At 37.6% G+C, this 22233-nt stretch overlaps 1 protein-coding gene across 1 annotated transcript in view; it reads left to right on the top strand.

Annotated features, from left to right (window-relative positions):
• Positions 1-17446: 17446 nt before the first annotated feature.
• nlgn4xa (neuroligin 4 X-linked a) overlaps positions 17447-22233 on the top strand; it is an 88394-nt gene continuing 83607 nt past the window's right edge. The window contains exon 1 of the mRNA XM_087791451.1: positions 17447-17797. The gene's annotated coding sequence lies outside the window, so the exon portion shown is untranslated. The remainder of the gene's footprint in view (positions 17798-22233) is intronic.

The raw sequence follows: 22233 nt of genomic DNA, 5'->3' as shown, positions 1-22233 counted from the left end.
AAATTGGATCTTTTTTTGATCCACTCTCTGGTCCCTTATTATTACACAAAGAAGTTGAAATATATGGTTTAAATGTTATCAATATTTGACGTATTTTGATTTTCAAGGTGTTCTGCCCCTGTTGTGCCCCCCTAAAACCTCCATTTAGCAGTTAGTAGTCTACATAACAAATATCTTAATTCTCTCATAAAAACGCTTCACGTACAGGACAGTGTTACTGCTGTATAAGTAGATAAGTGGACTTTAATTTCTACTAGTTGTTTCCTCCCCTCCAGAAACGAAGCCTCACTGTCAGATCACAGGCAAAGGGAGAACATTTGCTTGATGGGAACATCACGAGCCGTCGAGCAAGGTTGTTTGTCAGGAGCCAGACACAACAAGCAAACGTGAGGCGCATTGCTGGGGGAAGATCCACGCACTTTCTAATTAAAGAAAACAGGGCTTCGGATTCATTAGCAGACGGCTTCGTGATTAGGAAGCCACGAATATCCGCGGAACGTACTTGGTCTCTGTCGGACGACATGTTGACTGGAGCGTGTCACTCGCTCGCAATGTGTGTCACTCGGTGATATGGCTATTGCGTAATAATGTCCGTGGAGGGAGCAATCTCATTTCCCAACGATAAAAATAACAACATCATCACATCGTGTGATGAAGAGAAGCGTCAGTTGAAGAGTCTTTTCCCCTGTTTGTGAATCAATATTTACATATTTTAATCATTCTTAAAGAGCATTCAATGACCTGAAGAATCAAACTCTCCTCTACGTCTATTTACTTGACTTGTATTGAATCGACTCATAAGCCATAAGGCTCTAGAACAACAAACACAGTAGTGAGGATGATAGACGACAGAGTTACCATTTCTTCTAAAGATTCATCCAGGTGGTTCTATGGAACCTCTAAAACGCAATCCTTTGCACCTTCTTTCGTTTTCTGTAGGTATTTTGCAAACAGACACCAAAAATGCTGATAACCTACTGTGCGAAACCAAGAAAAGCTATAATTCCATATTTCATATATGATCAAATATTGATGCATACATTTTTTGCATTTACTTTATGGTAAATGATGGCCATGCAAATCTAAAGGCCATAAATGAGACGAAAAAATTGATGCAAAATTATTTATTCATTCAATTTTCCTTGCGCTTTTTCCCTTATGGGGGTTGCAAAATCTGTTAGAAAAAAACTTTTGTATGAATAAGCAATCATTTGCTCAAACTGCATTCATTTGCGCTTTTGTTAGTCTGACATACAATTCCTAAGTAAACCTTAGTTTCTTAAAATGCATGAAGTGCAATATTACCCCCACATCAGAAGACTTTGAAAGGCTATAGAAAACACTTTAAAAAGATTTGAACCTCACTTAAACACACTGGTGTTCAACATTTTTAGTCACAGACTAGTTTCAGACTAAAGATTTTTCAGACTGAAAACTAGATTAATTTTGCCTGGAAAAAAACTCACCAAAATAAAAAATAAGAGACAGGTTTGTAGTTATAATTTATTGATTTTTTTTTTTAATAATTACAAATAGTTGGAGATTTGTTTTTAATATCGTTGTTATTTTTTAATACTGATATTCTTTTTGTATTTTTTAATATTAATATAAATGCCCACAACACCATGTCGGTATTTCTACTTTTGGACCATTTTCACTTGATGATTGCTTGCGATTGTTCTTCTACGTCATTGCTTGTTATAATATCGGTCTGATTTCCTGCTTCCACTTTGGTCAGAGAACATTTCAGCATGTTTGATATTATTCGTTGGTTTAGAATAGACGTTTATTATTACTGTTCATTCAAGCTGACGCTCCAGACCACCTGTGTCTAACGCACAATATCCGAAACGTGACGACAAATTGCTGTTTCAACATCGCAGTTCAACTGTGACTCAAGTTCCAAAGCCGACGGTATTGGGGTAAGTGTTTTCATCACTCATGCTAATGAGAAAGCTCTCTGAGCACCAACCTCTGCTATGAGCTGAACTATTCTTGAACCAGAGACCCAGCCAGGAGCAATGTTCCCGTGCCCGGTTCTAAGTGCACGCCGCCTCCGGACCGACGATATGAGTGTAGCTTGGATATTGTCAGTCGGTCCTTCAGACAATTGCCTCTGTGTGCTGAGTGCAATCCCATTTTGTGAATTTAGAAAACCTCTGGATGAACTTTGATGTTGACTCGTATTGTGGTCAATAGACACGGATCTGCTGATTTTAGATTTTTCTTAGATCAACAGAAAAGTCACCACACTACATTGACCATTTACAACCTCAGCAATATGATTGAGAAATGTCCCTGTTTAATCGTGAGAAAAACGTTGTCCCAATACGATTAGTTATATTTACTAAACTTTACTCAACCAAATGTTGTTGTGGTAGTCGATGTCTAGTGACGTGTCTCACGGGAGAGTAAACCAGGATGATTTCCGTGAAAAATTGGAAACGTAATGCCTTTGATGGATCTTTCTTCACATAAAAAATTTCCATCCTTCATACTTTAACAGGAAATAACTAGGAGCTTTAAAACTGGCAGGTGAGTATAGTGGGAACAGAACACAATACAAAAATATATATATATTATTCTATTTATTTAAATACAACAAACGGTTTTATAATTATATGTCAACACAAAGATGAACATGTAACTCATTGATCAATTTCCTATTACAAAATGTATATTTAACCTGCACCCCTCTTTAAAAAAGATTCATTGGATTGTCCAGGAATCATTTAAGATCTACTCATGCAGGGGGGAATCTTTTACCTGTCGCACCAAACAAACCATGCCGGTAAGTCCACATTCATTTCCACCATTGTTGTATTAAACAACAAGATTTATCGTTGTGTTGCAAATCAAATTTATATAAAGTCCTTGAAAAAGGTAAGTCATTTTATTTGATTATTTAAGTGGTTTTGCACACGCAGCAATCATTTTCAAAATCCCATTAAAAATTGTGCAAATGTTGTATTTAATCACATATTCAGACCAGTGCTGTGTCTCAAATCGCATACTAGCGTATTAAAAGTTAGTATTTTTAGTGCGTTAGTGCGTCTCAATTCTTAGTATGCGAAATTTAGTGCGCCATGCACACTAAATTGGCGTACTAACACGCCCACAAAACTGAGTATGGTTCGGACACTAACCACCCTAAACGGCCGCCATCTTAGTGACGTTTTAAACGGAAGTTACGTCATATATATGCATATACTTACAGGTGCATTTTCCGCAGCAGTAGGAGGATAAACACGTCTTTGCTGCTGATACCAGCTTAAATATCTCGCGATTATTTCGATTCTCATATTTTTTCTTTATTTCTTTTTCCAAAGTTGCAAAACGTGCTGCGAGCAGGTGTCGATAGCGTTCAAACAGCTGGTTGCAACATCGTTAAATAGAAGTAGAAGAAGAAGCTGTCATGTGATTTCCGGTTAGTGTGTAGCAGCAGTGTTTGATTTGAGACATACTATCTGTGGAGAATTTGCGTACTAGTTAGTATGTACACTAAACTGATGCATACTAACTTCTAGCATACTAAGAGTAGTATGCGATTTGAGACACAGCACAGTTGTGAAACATGCCTGCTCCAAATTTACTCCAGAAAACGGAAGATCATTTAGGATAGTTGGTTAAAGTTAAAGACAATCCCTCAAAGATACAAATGAGGTCGTGAAGAATAACATCTGAGACTATTATCTATGGAAGCCATTCAACCATGGACAGCGCTGTTTATTTTTATGCATCAAAAATACAATTTTCTTATTTCAACTCTAATTCTGGAGTTGGTCATCTTGTTGGTCGTTTTATTAGTTATATATTCTTTCGGCAATAGGCCATTTTAAAAATGTGATGCCACCAAGGTGACAATGACATCACAGTTGTTCAATGCCATTTAAATCTCCCCCTTTAACTACTGTCAGTAAGACTTTTTTTTTTTAAGATTTTTGGCCCAGATTTAGTTTTTTCACTATCGCCGAATGGATATACAAACCTCTGTGTGTTGTTAAAAAAAAACTGATCATCACCTTGTGATTAAGAACATCTTTCCGTATGAGGACTTTTACTGAAGGCATCCATGGAAATGGAGAAAGACCCTACAACAATGATCAGTACACACAAAAAAGATAGCAGCCAATCAGCAGTCACACAAAACAAATAATCCATCTTAATCCAGAATGTCATCTGTGTGACTGTGGCCTCCAACCCTGCCACTCACTGTCCAGCAGATCCAGCACTAATGCACCTATAATGAACATTTGACATAGTTTGTTTGCACAATCAGCTGACTCACACCGCCTGGAGACCTGCATGATTACACTAACTAATACCCAGCAGTGGTGATTTTATGTGATTAAACTATGTCCCCCCCACCAAAAAAAAAAGATCCGCAGCCAGTAAAAGCCGCAGCTACATCCCGCCAAATACTAATGGGCTCCGAGAGAGCCGGCGCTCGGTGAGAGGAGCTGCCAGGCGCGACCTGCTTTCACATGTCAAGGTCATGGACTCATTTTTGGTCCCTACAGGCCGGCTTTGCTCGCTGCTGCTCTCTTTCTCTAACAGATGCTCCCAGTGACAGTGTATTCTACGTGGTTATAGTTTTTTAAAGCGTTTTTTTCCAAGACTTTAAATCGTCCTCAGGTGTGAGAGCACGCTTTTGTCGGTACAGAATGTTATTCTCGGAAACACATTTACTACATAAATTCAGTGCATTGGTCATATTATGGCACTTTTAAATGGTGATTTTTTTTGTCTATTTATTTGGAATTTAATTCTTGAAATGTTCTTTCTATTTAATTTCTTTATTTTATAATTTTTTTTAATGCACATATGCATGTATGCACATATATCCTTAAATCTTGTCACTTTTTATCACAATAAATCTTGAGTAAAGTGCAACGAGAATTTCGTTTTTGTATGCACTTGAACGAGAGTAAGGGATGTCTAAGTCCAAATTTAAGTTCTCTAGACTTACGAAATGTTAGCGGTGTCCCCCAAAATTCGCCAAGACGCTGGGACAGACTTTAGACCCCCAACGATCACATTTGTGCATTTTCCGCACTTTTTGATTTGATTTATAATGTGTCGGTTGATGTTTGGTGTCGCTCTGCATTCGTCTCAATAGCTTAGATTAATTGTGTAACTGCTGTACTTAATATATGCTTCACACACTTTACAAATGGCTAAACTTCTATCCAACTTATTATTATTATTCTCATAAAATCTTCTTATAAAATCATACTTTATATTCAGGATTTGATGGCGCGTTGAGATCCCTGCATTAGGGAATAACCGAAACAAGCAAATGAAACAGTAAAAGCTTTTTTTGTTTTCATTTCCTCATGAATAGTTTAAATATTCATTTGGAACATTTACCAGCATCTGGATGTAAAGTCTTCCTGCGTATCCTAAACTGTTACTGAATAGATCATGAATCTGAAGCTTTCTCTTACTGAGTGGAAATAAAGTAGGACAGTTTTTTTTGGTTGTTTTCAGGACTACGATGCAGTTATCCTGCTCAGTCACATCTTAAAGGGCACCTAATGTACTGATTTAAGTGTCTCTTAAATTGTTCTAGGACCTCTATTATATTATCAGTATGTTTCTTTTTGCACAAAACACTCATTTAATAAAGATATTTACATTGGAAAATACGCTTAAGCCATGCCCACTTAAAATACACTGTTTTGGCTGGAGTTGCATTCAAGGACTCTCGTAAATTTCAAACCCACCCCTAAAGCTCCTGCTTTGTACATTAAAAACGAATAATAAAAATAAGGTTTGCTGCTTAATGTACACATTACAAAAACACCTAAAGGCAGAAGTAACTCTCACCATGTTTAAATAAATATTTATTTTGTTTCACGATTAACATGTAGGTACTTAACTGATTTAGGGCTTCTAGGGGAGGACATTTGCACCAGTGTGATGTCAGAATGTTTAATTTAAACCGTAATCTCGTTTGGCAAGATTTCAGACGGGAGAAAACTTTATTAAGTAATAACTTCAAAACGGAGCAACGTCATGATGAATGACCTACTGCGTTTTGAAGAGGACGACTTCAACATTTAGAACCTAAGTCAGCAGAGTTGGGTTTTTACATTTAGTGCCCTTTAAGTAATGAAATATTTTGCTGCAAAAACCAGGCAGATGTCCTGCTAAAAAAAAAGCCACTTCTGACGACATGATCTGTCTTCTGTTCCATCCTCTGGTGCTGCCGTCCGTCTTGAACTGAGGTCAGTGACAAGGTGTAGTGAAAGTGGATGAAGCCACACGAGTGGCAGGTCAAAGGCAGGTAAGGGATGCAGAAAAATAAAGACAAATACACAACATGTGAATCTCAAAGAGACACATAACCAATGGTTTCATATGATTAGAGTTCACTCTCGGCTTCCCTTGAAATTGGAAATATAGCCATCGAAATGCAATGGATATTTCCTCACATATTTTGGATTTGGCAGATTATTGTGTGAGACTTCGGCCGACCTTTTGTACTTACGGAGCCTGCAGGAAAGAGAAGATTTTCTCCTGAAATAATGAAAAAAAACATGTACCCCTCATTCCTGTTGACATGACGTTGATCCATGACACCTGATCTGTCTTATGTTCCATCCTCTGGGGCTCCTGTCGTCCTGAAGTGAGGTCAGTGACAAGGTGTTCGTAGTGAAAGTGGATGAAGCTTCAGCGGTTTCATATCACTAGAGTTCTAGTCTTTGGATCTTCCACCTCAGTCTTCAGCCCCATGTGGCGCTCAAATCTTCAATTAAGCCGAGATTAAAAGGTGTGTCATGAGATAAAATCGGCTCCTTCTGTAAGAATCTCTTAATTATACTCCCCATTGAAATGTTATTAGAAAAGATCCTGGACATACTTTAGGAAAAATGTTTGACGGACAGATTTCAGGATCAACTTCAGGTCGGCACCAATCGTATCTGGGACTTGGAGAATGTGCTTTTATATACTCAAAATGTCTTACAATTGTCCTTCTATTTTCAAGTGATGTAGGATAATATGTTGGGCTTTTGTGATGCAATTCTTTTGCAAAAAAACAACAAAAACATTTACATGGTAAACAATTGCATACACTATAATATCAGGAACATGTTCAACGTTCGTAAAATGAAAAATTAAAACACATTTTAGCCGAAGTGGGAAAAGCATAAATCAATGTCTTATACGAACAAAATGATTTCTGGCTTCTTCCTACGAAGTCCATTTGGGACGATGAATTAAGAGATTACGATAAATTGATGAATAGTTTTAGACATATTCTTGGAATGATGAGAAAATAAGATTTGTATGAACTTCAAATAGATTATTAATCAAATATTTTGACTTTCACTAACAGGATTGTGTGTTTGTGTATGTATACATTATGCACCGTATATATAAAGTATATGTATATATATATATATATATATATATATATACACATTAATTGTTTATTTACAAAGTCTAAGATATGTCAGATGCAATCTTGCCTAGCGAGTGAAATCACAAATGAAGCTCGTGTTTAGCCTGTAATTACAGCCGCCTGAACCCTGCTAAAAAATTCTGCTGAACCACACGTGTCTTGACTTGAGACAAAAACTGTACAGAAAGAGTCAAAACATATTATTTTTTTAGTTGCCTCTGCCCCTGCCTCTTTTGTTTTGGATTTTGGATTCAGTTTTTGTTTACGCCGAAGTTGGAGCCAGTTTTGGATTTGATTTATAACAAGACAGTGACTCATGGATACTCAATTATGTTTGGGACTCTTCCTGCTTTTGGCTCTACTGACGCCTCCACCCATGAGGTTTAATAAATGTAGGTAATAACTTCTCATTTTAATGTCAAATTTTAATAAAATACATTGTTGGAAATACTATGTCAGGTGAACACATTAGAGTTTGCATGAGGTCTATTAAGGGATCTGAGGGCGATTTGCTCTTTCTTGTTTTCTTTTTTTATATTTTTTAAAATTATTATTTAAACTTGATAATACCAATATATAGAGTCATGAGCACGAAAACCACATTCTAACACAATAAATGTTAAAGCCACTAGCAATAGATCTGCGCTTCCTGACTTTTTAGTGGGGGTAAAAAAAAAACAAGGTTCAAAATCATCCGAGCTACTTTGACGTGTCTCGACAACTTTAGCTCATGTGTGACAGGAGGCGACTGATAAGAAAACGGACGTTATAGAAAATTGAATTCAAGAATAGTTAATTTTTAATTTTTCAAATGGATATAAATTGACGTTGCGGGCGAGTTGATCGACATATAAATAACCACAATTAAGATGTCGAACACCACGACTAATACACATTCTTACTTAAATTAATAAATAAATGAATCTCCTCAGGTGTGTCACAAAGACTCAGATTTATCGACCGACTTGTAATAAATCCATTCTCGACACTGAGAAGCTTTTTTTTTTTTTGTTTTCAAATCGACTAAAGGAAAACAAGCCTCACTTGTTGCAGCGTATTTGCTAACTTGTCGCCAGCACAGAGCTCCATCCTCCCGGAGAATCCCATCACTGTGCCCCGGTGGTCCCTCTCCTGCCTTTATGTGTGTGTTTGCCAGCCCGAGGCGACAGCAGCCGTCTGTGCTCAAACACGGCAGAGACGAGTCCTCGCCGTCTCAGATCCCCTCGTCTCTGTCTCTCGGCATGCGGTGACTGCCACTGTTTGTCTAAATCATCAGAGGCCAGCTTGTCTTCTGTGAAGTATTTAACGGTACAATTCTCTCCCTCGTCTCGTCCTACTGCTGGAAGTCTGCAGGTCTGACAGTCCATCCATTTTGCCGCCGAGTGCCGTTCATTCATTCATACACCAGCCCAGTGGAGATTTGTTCCTGCTCTGATGCAGAAACCTCTGTGGAATCCATATATATATCAGTCCAGAGGAAGCAACTGATGACGTTTAAACTTTGCTGTCCTTTTTTTAATCATGTAAAACACTAATGATATAATTATTAATACATTTTTGGTCCCTATGTACATTTTTAGCTGAAATGCCGCAACAAATATCCCAAAAAATTCTGCAAGTCATCCTGATTTAATTGAGTATGTATTAAATATTTCATACATTTTATTCTCATTGGATATATTTAAAGGTTCTTTCTTCTTCTTCCCTGTTGTTCCCCCTTTTTCTTGACCTGATGGAGTGGTTTTCACCCAAGACACGAACGCGCAGACAAACACATGCACACACACAGCCTTGTGCTCACACAGCCTTGCGCACACACAGAGATACAGACATGCACACACCTACACACACACCTACAAATTCATGCAAAAAACACAAACAAGCACACATACACAAACATATACACACACACAAAGACACACGCAAAAACACACAGTCACACACATGCACACAAACACAGATGCACACAATAACAGACACACACAATAACAGACATGTGTATGTTTGCGTTCGTCTGACAGACACACACCTGCAGGCAAACGCAAATATACATAAACACACAGACACACGTGTACGTACACACACACCCACAAAAATGTTCACACACACATTTTCACACAGACACACACAAACAAACACAAAAAGACTTACACAAGTAAGCGCTCAAGCAGACACATACACACACATGCACACAGATGCATAGACGCGCACAAATACAAACACAAGCACAAAGACGCACACAGACCCACACACGATCACACGTATCTAATATTTATAGACATGTCACACAAACAGACAAACAAAAACCTACACATGTAAGCACTCACACAAACGCAACTAACACAGATGCACACATGTACTGACGCACGCACAGAGACACACACGTGCACACAAATCTACTATTTATAAACATGTCACATTCTTGATCCGCATAACTCGTGTGTTTCAAACATGGTTTGTCGTTTCATCATCGGATCACATGACGTTACATTTGCACAGAGATGTTCAGAGACTCTTCTGACATGTGTGCAAACTTGATTCCTCCCGTCCTCGCCATCATATCAGAGTCAAGTGACGCACGAGGAAGTGCATTAATACGACCTGATTCACACTGTTGCCGTGGTTACTATAGAATGCCGGCGTTGACCTTTCAGAGTGATCACCACATTAAAGGTCTTTCTGTTCACACTCTGTATGGGAGCATCTACTCATAATTACTGTCTGCAACTGACCGCTGAACTGCTGGACAATCATCCGTCAACTTCCCGGAAACAAGGCCGTTTTGACTTTCACTGACTGTTGGACGTCCATGTCTCTCCGTGAGCCTGTGTTGATGAAGCTTCATGAAACACTGCCCTATTGTTTAGAGGTCAGTAGGTGGCGCTCTCCGTTTTAAAAAAATGATTTGAGGGTTCAATACAATTGATTATAGAGGAGAGAGTGACATTTGTCTGAAAGTGAGGCTTCGTGAAGCTTCACCAACAGGTCACTGCAATAAACATACATCAGTGTATAAAACAAGCCTTTCCCTACTTCATACACACAAAACACACACACACGCACACACACACACACTGGGGTCGAGTATCCAGTTAAAAATAGCATGAGCCGTACAGCAGAGACTCTGTGGTGAGGTCGAGCAACTTTTTTAGATAAATTGATTTTTTACTCTGCAGAATTTTGTTCTGTTTATTCCTGCAGGCAGGACAGCAATACCTCTCTTTAAGTGAGTGAGAGAGATGTTTCGCATCATCCTTTTTCCCCCGCGATTGCTTTTATTTTGTCGTTTGTTTGGGACATTATTTTGTCACATTCCTTTTTCAGAATCTGAAACTTTTATTGCCAGTGTTGTAAAGATAACACCGGGATTTCTCATGGTGTCAAGAACAGGATGAAATGATAAAATAATGAAATGATATAAATAAAATAGAAAGCGATTAATAAAGATAAAAGTTCAATAAATTAATTGACATATAAATAATGATTACAAATAAACAAAAAATATACTACATTTTAATTAAATATGTCTGTACAAGACTTCTGGACCAGCCTCTAGTGGACACTCGATGAACTTGCAACTTTCTTTTTTACTTTGTACTGACTTCACATTTAAAACCTGATTAATTCCTTTTAAATATATATGATGTATATTAAATAACATTTATAAGACATAGGGAAGGATTGATGGACAACAGATGTTACTGTAAATACAATTCTTTCCTCTCTACATTCTGGTTTTATACATGCAATTTCTGGTGGTTTTCTTTTGGTTTTTGTGTCACATTTGAGTTGATTGTATATATTTTAAAATGTTTGCTCCATTAAAAAAGGAAATGAAGATATTCCTGTTCAAAAATGGAAGTCAAATCCACGCAGTGTAACATTCAGCCGATCTGCCATCATTGCAGCAGCAGGCGAATCTTCTCAGCTTCCTTTTTTTTTAAGTTACTCAGTCAATCTGAGCCCTTCACCGAAGCTGATATACGCTTCTCAAGAGCGGAGGATAGCCGACTGCTGCGGGTTATGAAGTGAGGAGAGGGAATAAATGATGATGATAACAAAGGGAGGCCTTCCTTCTGTCTGTTCTGTCCTCGGGCTCTGACCATCCACTCCTGCCAGAGCTGTGCTGTCACTGACATGTCAAGCCGAGCACAGATGGTGCTGTTTCCAGGGCAGAATAATGTTTATACTGAGCAGAAGTTATTAAACAATATGTCATATATGACTTCGTGACTCAATATTTTCATGCCAGGATTTTTGACTGGAGAATTTTTGACAAGTTGTAGTGGTGTGTTAGACTCTCTTGGACAGGCTTCAGTGAAGGGTGAGCTCTCAACATAATTAGCTCTGCCAAGGAGTTATACAATGATCTGTCAGCATTATGTTTACGCTTTAAATTTAATCAGGGGCTATTGAAGCTTCAGGAAGCAATGCCATCCTTTGAGAGGTGAGTAGGTGGTTCCCTAAGATAAAATATTAAAATTATATTAAATGAACTTTGATTGTTTTTTGTAAAAAATCACCCAAAAGCGTCAATAAACAAAAAAAATTGAGGAATTTAATTCAAAATGATTTATAACATGGTTTTAAATTAAGTATTATAATGTAAATGGTTGTTGTTGCTGTGAAAACAAAATGAATCTACCTTCGACCTTGCAAATGCTTTATTTTTATTTTCATTTAATTATGATTTTAAATCAATTAAATACATTAAATTGTAATTATTGACTTAAGAGTCGTGCCTATTGTCTGTGTTTTTTTTAAATAAATATTTGTAATAAATAATTATGATAAGTGGAAAACAAAAAAAAACATTTACAGATTATTTCATGTTTTCTTTATTTAAACTTTAACCGATAAAAAAAAATGCAACAAATCTCTCTTGAAAAAAAAAACTTAAAAATCAAAATAAGAACTTAATAAAGACAAACACATGTCAGTAAAGACAAGAAATTAAAAAAACATCATTGAAAACAACTTTCAAACGCCCGTCACATTTAACAGAAAGTGTCGTCTGCTCGACAGATCCCGGCGTCCAGGTAGCTTCAGACGAATGATTGAAGCTAAATGATGTGCCGCGTCATTTGTTTTAAACCGGCGCCACGCGTCAGATGCTGATGGACTGACGGGCCCGGGCGTAAATGACGACTCTTGTCTGTCAGCGGTGTGCGCCGTGATGTTGTTATGAATCTTGTTTGGAGGACAATGATGTGAGGGATTTGTATTTTTCTCTCCTGCCAAAACACCCTGCATGGATTGTGTGCATAAGTAGCAGGAGTTGAGAAGACACACTCGAAGAAAGAAGGTACCACACACACACACACACACACACACACACACACACACACACACACACACACACACACACACACACACACACACACACACACACACACACACACACACACACACACACACACACACACACACACACACACACACGATGAATCAGTGAAAGACTGTACCAACACAGCGAGGAAGAACAGGAGGAGCATGCGAGACCCTGCAGCATCAACATTTATATTTTGAGTTAATCCTTAATCCAAACTGTGGCTGTGGAAACAATTTGCTTAATCTAATTCTTTTTAGATGGAAACATCTCTTCTTTTTAGGATGAAGCATGACCTGGGTTGCCATGTTCTCACAGGGTGGTAAAGTGAGACAGCAGGACTTACTTAGTCACTGGAATGTTTCAGGCATTTATGCATCATTAATCTGGACCCTTTGGAGTCTGAACTGTGTGAGTGTTCTGATGACGACACTTCTCCTTGGCCCTGAGTAGAATTCCATACACCCTAGTGTGCCATTTTCAAGATGGACGATCGGAATTCTGATTATGGATTTTATTTGTACGCTATAGAACCTATTTATTTTGAATATATATGTAATTTCTTGTATTATAATCCTGATTTGATCCTTTCCCACAGTTAAACAAACCACCCAGTAACACTTACATGTTCTAGCTATATCAAAGACATTGTTTTTTATAGGTAGCATAATTATCTTCCAGGAGCCAAGGTCTCAAGCAGGCAAATTCCCTCATAATTTCATATAATTTATCTGCAAATCTTGTTAGATAGTTTAGTTTATCAGTCTGTCCGTCCGTCCGTCCGTCCGTCTGTAACACATTAAACAAAAATAATACATATATATTCATTCAACTGTATTACATTTATTATTTATTATCTAAATCTAGATGGTATATTTGCTGGTTTACTAGGTTTCATCACAAAGTTAAACTTACTACCCCATAACACGCATGCATGTCTTTGCATTAATTAAACATTTTAGATAATCTACATCTTCATTTGACCACAAGCAACACGTCATTTAAAAAATAAATAAAAAAGTTTAATTATGTAATGTGAATTAATTAGTTGTCAAAATATTTGTACTTCCTTTAATATCTAGTGTTTTCCCAAAAGGGGCCAACAACTGGATCATCTTCTTCGGTGTGTGTCCCATCCTACAAACTCTGGCCATGGATATGGCTCTTGATGGTATTGTCTCTTAATTTATTTTAGTTTATTGTATATTATTTTAATTTATTAATATCTTTTTATTTCATTCACTTCAATTTGATATTCTGTAATGCCACCAAAACACACTCCTGTGTTTGGTGTATACAACGCTGGCGATAAAAGAGTTCTGATCCTGTTGCGGGCAATCCCATGATAGCGCCTCCTTCTGTTCTCTCAAATGTGTTTACCTCTGAGCATATATCTCCAAGAGTGATAATGCAACTTTAATCAAGTACTATTATCAAGTGGAGCACTCTGAGCCGCCAAACCGTACGAAAAGAGCAACTAAATAAAGATCCATTTGTTCAAATCTATGATGAACTATTGATTGCTTTGGATACATCTTTTATTTTTTTCCTCGACAATTCACCCAGAAGACATAATATCTTTTGTCTGACAAATCTTCAACACTTGCTTCTTCCACAATAGCAGAGAGAAGTACATTTCCAAATGTCATTTCAGTGTAATCCTGTCGATAATTGGTCATTTGTTTGTTTCCTGCTGTTGGATACAATCCAGTCTTTTCTACTAACGCACTTGAATAAACGTGTTTGTTGTGCCTTCTTCTCATGAATAAAATAAAGACATGAATTATTAACTGCACCACATTTCCATCTAAGTTTAGTTTTAGTTTTGGCCCGACTTAATTAATCTGTTTCTCTCTCGTGTGCGCTTGTGCTACGATGATGGCGGAGAGAATTGCTGTTTACAGTTGATGCATGCTCGCAGTTGTTCTCTTCGTATTGAAGAGGAAACGTTGTGTGAAACAGGGAGAATTAAGTTTTATATGCTCATGAAAATGTCCCTATGCTACAAGTTTAAAATTGTGTCCCTAACCACTGACAATCCTCTCCCTCTGTGTTTTTTGGAGTCTACCGACCCCATCTAGAAACATCTTAAGACATTATTATTTTAACAGTTTTTTCCTTGATTCTCTGAGACTCCTGTGTTTGTCTTATGTGTCTTGATCTTTTAAAGTATTTATTTTATTGGGTATTTTTTCTGATTGTTTAAGCGCTTTGTGACCCTGGTCTAGAAAAGCCCTCTAAAAATATAAATTACTTACTTACTTACTAAGTATGTCTGAGCTCAGATGTAAGAGAGAGCGCCCCCCTTCTGCAGCTTGACGGCAAGTTTTCAATCGTAAGTCTTTAATATTAACAGAAGGTCTGTAAACTAGTATTCACAAGATATCAAACTCCAATTCAGAATTCACTTATTTTTCAGATAAATATTTGCGAGCTCCTCCGGTGTAGACAGTCAAACTTTTACTACAAACAAGCTTAAAATATAGACTTTTTCTGGACGGAGATGAATACGAAGACACCTGAGCATCAGTCGCTATATAAAAATAGACATATTTGTGGCCTATAACTTTAAAAAGGAACAATAACTCCTCTTGCTTCTTTTTGAGGTACAGACGAGCAGCACAGAGGTATTTTGTATTTTTTTAAGGGTGTCATTTTGAATGAAGACGAAGAACACTGAGCTCCAGTCTCTACATTAAAATGTACTCACATGTTTGTCAATAACTCAAAAAAGACAGATTACACTTAAAATAAAGTTGTTGTTTTTTTTAGAATGGCCACTACATAAAATATGAAACTGCTTCATGAAGTTTCGTTAGCATTAGCATCACCAAATTAAAAAACAAAACATAGGAATTGTTGTATCGATAATAGAAAGTGGCGTCTCTGGTTCCAATCCTCTCTCCTCTCCTCTCTTCTCACGAGCTTTAAGTGTTCATTGTCACTGGAACAACAGTGATGGTATCGCAGACTTGAACCACTTGCAAATGATGCCAACCTTTCGCGACTGAAGTCCTTCTCTCGCCACAGAATACCATTTTAATTGACTGCTGCCCATTCGTGTCTCTCGCTTCACTCTTTGTGTGGGATTTAAGTGTTTGTGCAGACACATGTTCGCCTGTTTGCTCAAACAAACTTCCATCAACGCTCAGATCTGCAAGTAAGATGCTGAGATGCAGATACATTAGGAGACTCGTTGTCAACATGGTATCCACTCTGCCACATAACCCATGAGCAGTACTTGACGATCATGTCGGTATAAATCGTTGATGTCATTGTATTTTTTTTATTATTTACAAATAGCTGTTTCTGTTCAACCTAAAAACTTTAATAACAATTGAATGTGCAATCTTTTTGAGCAGAAAAGGTAGAAATAATAACGGTTCATCATTTCCACTTTCCAGAAAGTTGTGTAAAAATAGTATAGTCTAGTATTATTGTTTAAATAATAGTTCTGAAATATCCCATTGAAGCCACATGATATGCTTGTTAAAAATGTAAGACAGGTTGTTACAAAGACACTTTATTTAAGCAGACAGCAGCTGTCGTCAGTCTTTACTGGAGCCAAGGTCTCAAGCAGGTATGTTTTTTTTACACAAAATGAGGTATTTAAAGCTAAATCTTACATCCCTGTAACATTGCATGGACAAGAAACTGTGTTGAGTTGAAGAAATGTTTCACTGAATGCTATACTTGCTAGTTTAGCTCGACGATCAACTTGCTTCCTTAAATTATACAATAATACAAAGAGTCCAAGACTCAATCGCTCAAAATAAATAAATAAATAATAATAATAATAATAAATACAACAGCACAGACAAAAACCACATAGATGGTTGAAAATCGGTGATCGAGAGTTGATATTTCAGATCTCAATGAACCTCATTCGTTCAACTTCGCTATGAATAAACTTAAAATAAAATAAGGACTTATTTAATTTTTTTCTGAACTGTTCCCTGTTGTTAAAGATTCTTTACAAGTTACAGACAAGAACCACAGATGTATTTCAACATTAGAATATGTTCTTTAAGTGTGTAACTTTGGATAAGGACAACTGAGCACAAGTCAAAATATATTTACATGTTTGCCTATAACTTTATGAAAGTAAATAATCCTAATCCTGAGTCGACATGAGGGCGAGTAGAGATTAAGTGAAGGTTGAATTTTGGTTGAGCTTGTTTAAAAAATATCTAAAACAGTGAGTGGCAAAACTTCAAAAAAAAAAAGTTGTTTTCTTTTAAAACCACTTTGACCTGAGTCAGAGACCATGGTTCTCCTCCCCGGTTGCTCCCCCCTGATCCATCGTTTAGGTGAAGATGATCGATGAACAAAAAAGCGTTGATCCAGACTCAACCTGTCATCAAGCTCTACAAAGACCTTTTTTTTTTTTCTTCTTCCCCCCTCTTCCTTCCAGGACCACAAGTCGTTCCCCAGACCCGCTCTAGACACTCGTGAAACATCCCTCCTGCAGCAACACGCGCCAGGACGCAGCTGGTCCGGGTGTCCCGCGCACACATGCCACCGCGCAGAGGCTGATGGAGAGAATGCGGCAATCTATTGGCTGCAGGCTTAGTAAATTTCTCCCGGTGTAGTCCAATAGAGAGGGAGAGAAGAGGAGAGAGAGAGAGAGGGAGGGAGGAGAGGGAAGAGAGAGAGACCTGGTTTCTCCATCACTAATCGCGTCCTCGCCATTCACTCGCTGTATGAGAGCAATTAGAATCAGCATCGTTTCCCTGCAATGACTCATTGAAGCATCTCTGCTTCTCACACGCTTTTTTTTTTCTTCTCCTCCAACATTCTCCTTGTCCCTCCCACACACACACACACACACACACCAATCACGCGCACACGAACGCGCGCGGGACGTCCATGAGTCGCGCACACGGACTCCGCTTCTTCTGACTTTGGATTTGCTCGGCAGCGACGTCTGGACCTGGACTTTTTTTTTTCCTCCCCCCTCTACCTCCATCCGTTCTTTTTCTCTCTCTGTGTGTGTGTGTGTGTCACTAGTGTTTGTTTCGTCTGAGCTGTTTGGAACTGCAACCTGGGATCTAGTCGAGGTGAGTCTTTTTTACTTTTGGGGATCTCTTGACAAGCCAAAGAAAATAAGAAAAATGACCCAAAAATCAATGTCGAAACTGCTTGAATTGAATTCTATTGGATTCATAAGTTTGTGTTGCATCTGTGAAATGTGCGTGGATTTTTTTTTTACCCTCGCCTTGCAGCAACAGCGGCGGTTTTCGCTCTTGCGCACTTTGGCTCCTTTTTTTTTTGATGCGTTTCTGAATGAATGAAAGTGCTCGGAGCAGAAGCGCAGAGCTGGACACACGGGTGATTTGTGACGCTAAAAACCGGTTGCCCCAGCAACTGACAAAAGAGAAAAAGAGGCAAAAAAAACAACAACAAAAAAAACCTCCTCTTTTCTCACCTGTTTGGCACCAAGTCTGCAGGGTGTGAGTGAGCAAAAGGTGCAGCAGGATGGCATCGCCTCTGCCAGCCACCACAAGATGGTGGTGTGGAATATTCGGATGTGGATTTTCGGAGGAAAAACGTCTCTGAAAAAAGATTGATGTATCCCCCCCCCCTTGGTTGAGAATGTTTCACTGAGATGACCTTGTGAGCCTCTAAGATTAAAATTGTCGTGCCCACCATGACATAAAAAAGGGTCCTGTCAGGTCAAAGGTAGAAAACAAATGTTTCGTGAGTCGTGTTGTCACCTCTCTTTCTCCATCTCTCGCCCCATAATTCTTTCATTAAGACCCACTTCCATCATCCTTTCACTCTTCCTTCAACATAATTTCCATCATTATTCCCACTCTCGCTGTGATGTCACTGGTTCAATGGTGGGTGTCATCCAATGATTCATGTTCAGCGGCCATGTAATTGTAAGAAAAAGAATGTTTAAAAAAATAAAAAAAGAGCAAAGGTTCCCGTGTCGCAGTTATCCAACCAATCACACACTCGTCCGTTTTCAATCATTGTGTTGCCTCCGTCTGAAATTGCCCGGCGAGCTTTTGTCTGTTTTCAACAAGATGAAAGTCATGTCAGTTAGAATGAAAGGGTAACATTAACAAGTGGCCCATAATCCGGCCACGCCAGCCGGCATGTTTGGACTAAATCTATGTTGTATCCTACTTATTTTTCTTTTCTTTTTTTTAGAATCCTTCTAGGTGAACATTTATCTTTTTAAAGCCTCCTGTTTCTTTTGGTCATCCTTTAATCCTGAATTTATGTGATGGCAACATATCATAATTGTAGCGTTTTTTTGGTCTTAGTGTTCCCATTATTCTTATGTTGATTCTTAGCACTCTTTACTATGCTAGCATGTATGCTCTCATTTAAAATGCCTGCAGAGTTTAACCAGCATTGTTTTATTTCTCTCTTGTGTTAGCATGAAGGGATTCATTCATAGCTATTCAACTTTCAGGCTACATTTCAATCGTTTTATCTTTAGTTGTTTCTACATTTCTTAGAATTCATCTTTTATTCCACTTCACAAAGGAGTTTTTAAGCTTTTTACATACATTACGTGATTAATATATGGATTTAATTCATGCTTTTCAAACTGTATCAATGTTAGCACTGATGCTATACATGCTGAGAGTAAATGTTTAGTCTTCAAATATGAGTGTATTTGCACAGTCCTTCCCATGTAGGTATTCTCGTTGGTCTACCAGCTATTTCTGACTTGTACAAATCAATTTAGAGAGTCTAGAATACTGTGTGGGTTGATGGAGGTACCAGAGGTACTAAAGAATCACTGCTCTTTGTCCTCAAGACAAATATGCTAGTTTTATCAGTTATGATTCTCAAGTAGTCTCTTTCTATTTGCAGTATACCTTCAAAACTTTAATTTTAACTTTTTGGTTGGCCGTGAGTGAGGGCCTAACCATCCTGTTCCAGTGTCCCTTGCAGAAAATACCAACATTTTTTAGTTTTAGTTTTAAGAGGTTTTGCTGTGCTGCCCATAATCTGATTGTCTTTTGTCCAGTCATGAAAAAAACCCCATAGTGTTTACATAGACTGTCATGTCGTGGGCAATAAGAATTCATCAAGGGCCACATTCAATTCTGTTTCCAGAAGAACCCTAAAAAAACACTTAGTTTTTCTTTAATTTCAAATAAAATATATATTTTTTTCTATACATTTATTGAATTTATTTTAAAAAAATGTTGAATGATTCATTTATACTTGAAAAATCAAAAAAGCAAATGCAGATAAAAAAAGATGGGGAAAAAAGTAAAATGTAAATCGATAATCAAAACAAACTACATTTGTTAATATTCTCTTAGAACCATTTGTACATGATCATAGTTTGAACGCGAAAATACAGTGATAGGGCCGCATGTGGAACTTTTCCCAGGTCTGGTCTAAGACAAACACATTTTATGTTAGAAAAATCACACGTCAAACAAAACAAAAAAAAACAAAAACATTATATATACAGTATATTAAGAACATGTTTTGAAACTTAATGTTAACTTTTACATAAACATTCTCTATTCTTAGTCATTTGTACAACCATTGGCAATCTTCCTTTTTTAACAGTGTAACCTCGCAGCAACAAGAGGATATTTTCAATAAAACATACTCAGCCTGCACTTCTTGAGCATAAATAAATCAATGAAAACAATATCAAAGGACAGGATCAAAGCTCACGACCGCTTCGTTTGTTGTTGACGATTCTGTCCCGTGCACCGTAGGATTTCATCAACGTCGTCGGAGGCTGTTGTACTGCTTCCAGTTGCAGTGTTTATGCAACGCTGGTGCAATTTTTCCTGTTTGGAAGTCAGTGTCAGAAGTCTCTACTTTCAGTTCGTTATGAGAAGATATAAGATAGAGTTTGAATCTGCTGATTAAAATATTCATTTTCAGTAGCAATGAGGTGAAATATGACAATTTTCAATCTCTGATGATTTCTGAAGGTACTTTTGTGTGGTTGATAATCACTCATCTAAGAAATAGTTTTCAAATGTCTTGCTTGGATACACATTCGTTTGGTTTGGTTCTATGTCAGTTTCCGCCACAAACAAGAGTTCATCGCGACCCTAGTCTTTGATTTTGGGATGAACCCGTCAAAGCTTCCCAACTTGCAACTTTTATAAGATCCTTTGAGATACTCTTGGCCACAGTGACTGTGCTGTGATGGAGCCGGATGTCAGGCTAGATGAAGTCATGTGACTCATAGTGTGATGTGGGGGTGTGATTTCTAATGCACGAGCAAGTATCCATATGTGGCTTCTGGCATAATGAACAGCTTATGATCCTACTGCTTATTAATATCCCCGGGTATTAAATCTTTAAGTATGATCAGCTCTTACGCTAGAAATGAACACTTTAGCACTATTTCAATTGGCAGTTGTGTTCACTGCCGCCTCAGTATCTCTTGAAAAATTAACTGATAATGAGGATGTGGGAATATTTTGGTTTGTTGTGGATTGATGAATAATAACTTAATTAGTTAGGTGGGCGAAAAACAAATTGAATTAAACTGCAGGACGTTTTATTTTTTGATCTGTTTAAACATTTGCTCCTCAAGTTCAAAAGGAACAAAAGTTTTATAGTAATTTATGATTGTTAAATACAAATTTGTTTCAATCTTATTTGGTCCTTCAGGACAGTTTCAGTTCATTTGTTTTTAAACAATCTTACACTTTGAGTCTTATGCATATTTGCTTTGCTTTAAAGGGCCAACACACATAAGACAAAACACAGGAGTCCCAACAAATCAGGGGAAAGCCTGCACAAATAAAAAGGTCTTAAGATGTTTCTTGAAGGAGTCAGTAGATCATCAAAAACAGAGGGAGAGGAAGATCGTTCCAAAGCTTAGAAGCAACAGTAGATTCTGATCCACAGACCTCAGAGCCCGAGCTGGGGTGTAAGGCTGGATCAGATCAGTGATGTAAGGAGGAGTCTGACCATGAATAGATCTGAAAGCAATAACCAGAATTTAAAAATGTATCCTGAAAGAAGTGCAGAGTTTTAAGGATTGGAGAAATGTGAGTTCTTCTACTAGAGCGGCTCAGAATTCTCGCTGCAGAGTTTTGTATTAGACAGGTGAGACAGCTTCTTCTTGTTTAGACAAGAAAATAAACTTATAATAATCCTTATATCTTTATAATAATAATAACAATAATCCAAACGAGAAGACACTAATGCATGAATTATAAACTCAAGATTGTGTTGTGACATCATTTTACTAAGTTTAGAGATTTTTCTCAGTTGAAGGAAACAGTTTTAACTACTTAACATTCAATTTTGTGCCTGATGTACTGTACATTATATACTTATATAGTGTTGCATCATTTCCAACTATGTTAGTATAGTGCTGTATATTCTTTGCCATTTATGTCCACAAAACAAAATAAAAGTAGCCCTTTTGCTAAGATACCCACGGTCTTTACGAGTCTTTAACTCTTGCCTTTTTGTCTTTTTCTGCAAAATCAACGTTTCTTGCTCCACAACCGTGGGACCCTTTATTTACTGAGCTTCCAGC

The sequence above is a fragment of the Callionymus lyra genome, chromosome 5, assembly GCF_982586985.1.
Source record: "Callionymus lyra chromosome 5, fCalLyr1.hap1.1, whole genome shotgun sequence".
NCBI classification, from domain to species: Eukaryota; Metazoa; Chordata; class Actinopteri; order Syngnathiformes; family Callionymidae; genus Callionymus; species Callionymus lyra.
Note: the sequence above shows the minus strand (reverse complement) of the source record. Positions and strands in the feature narration are given on the sequence as shown.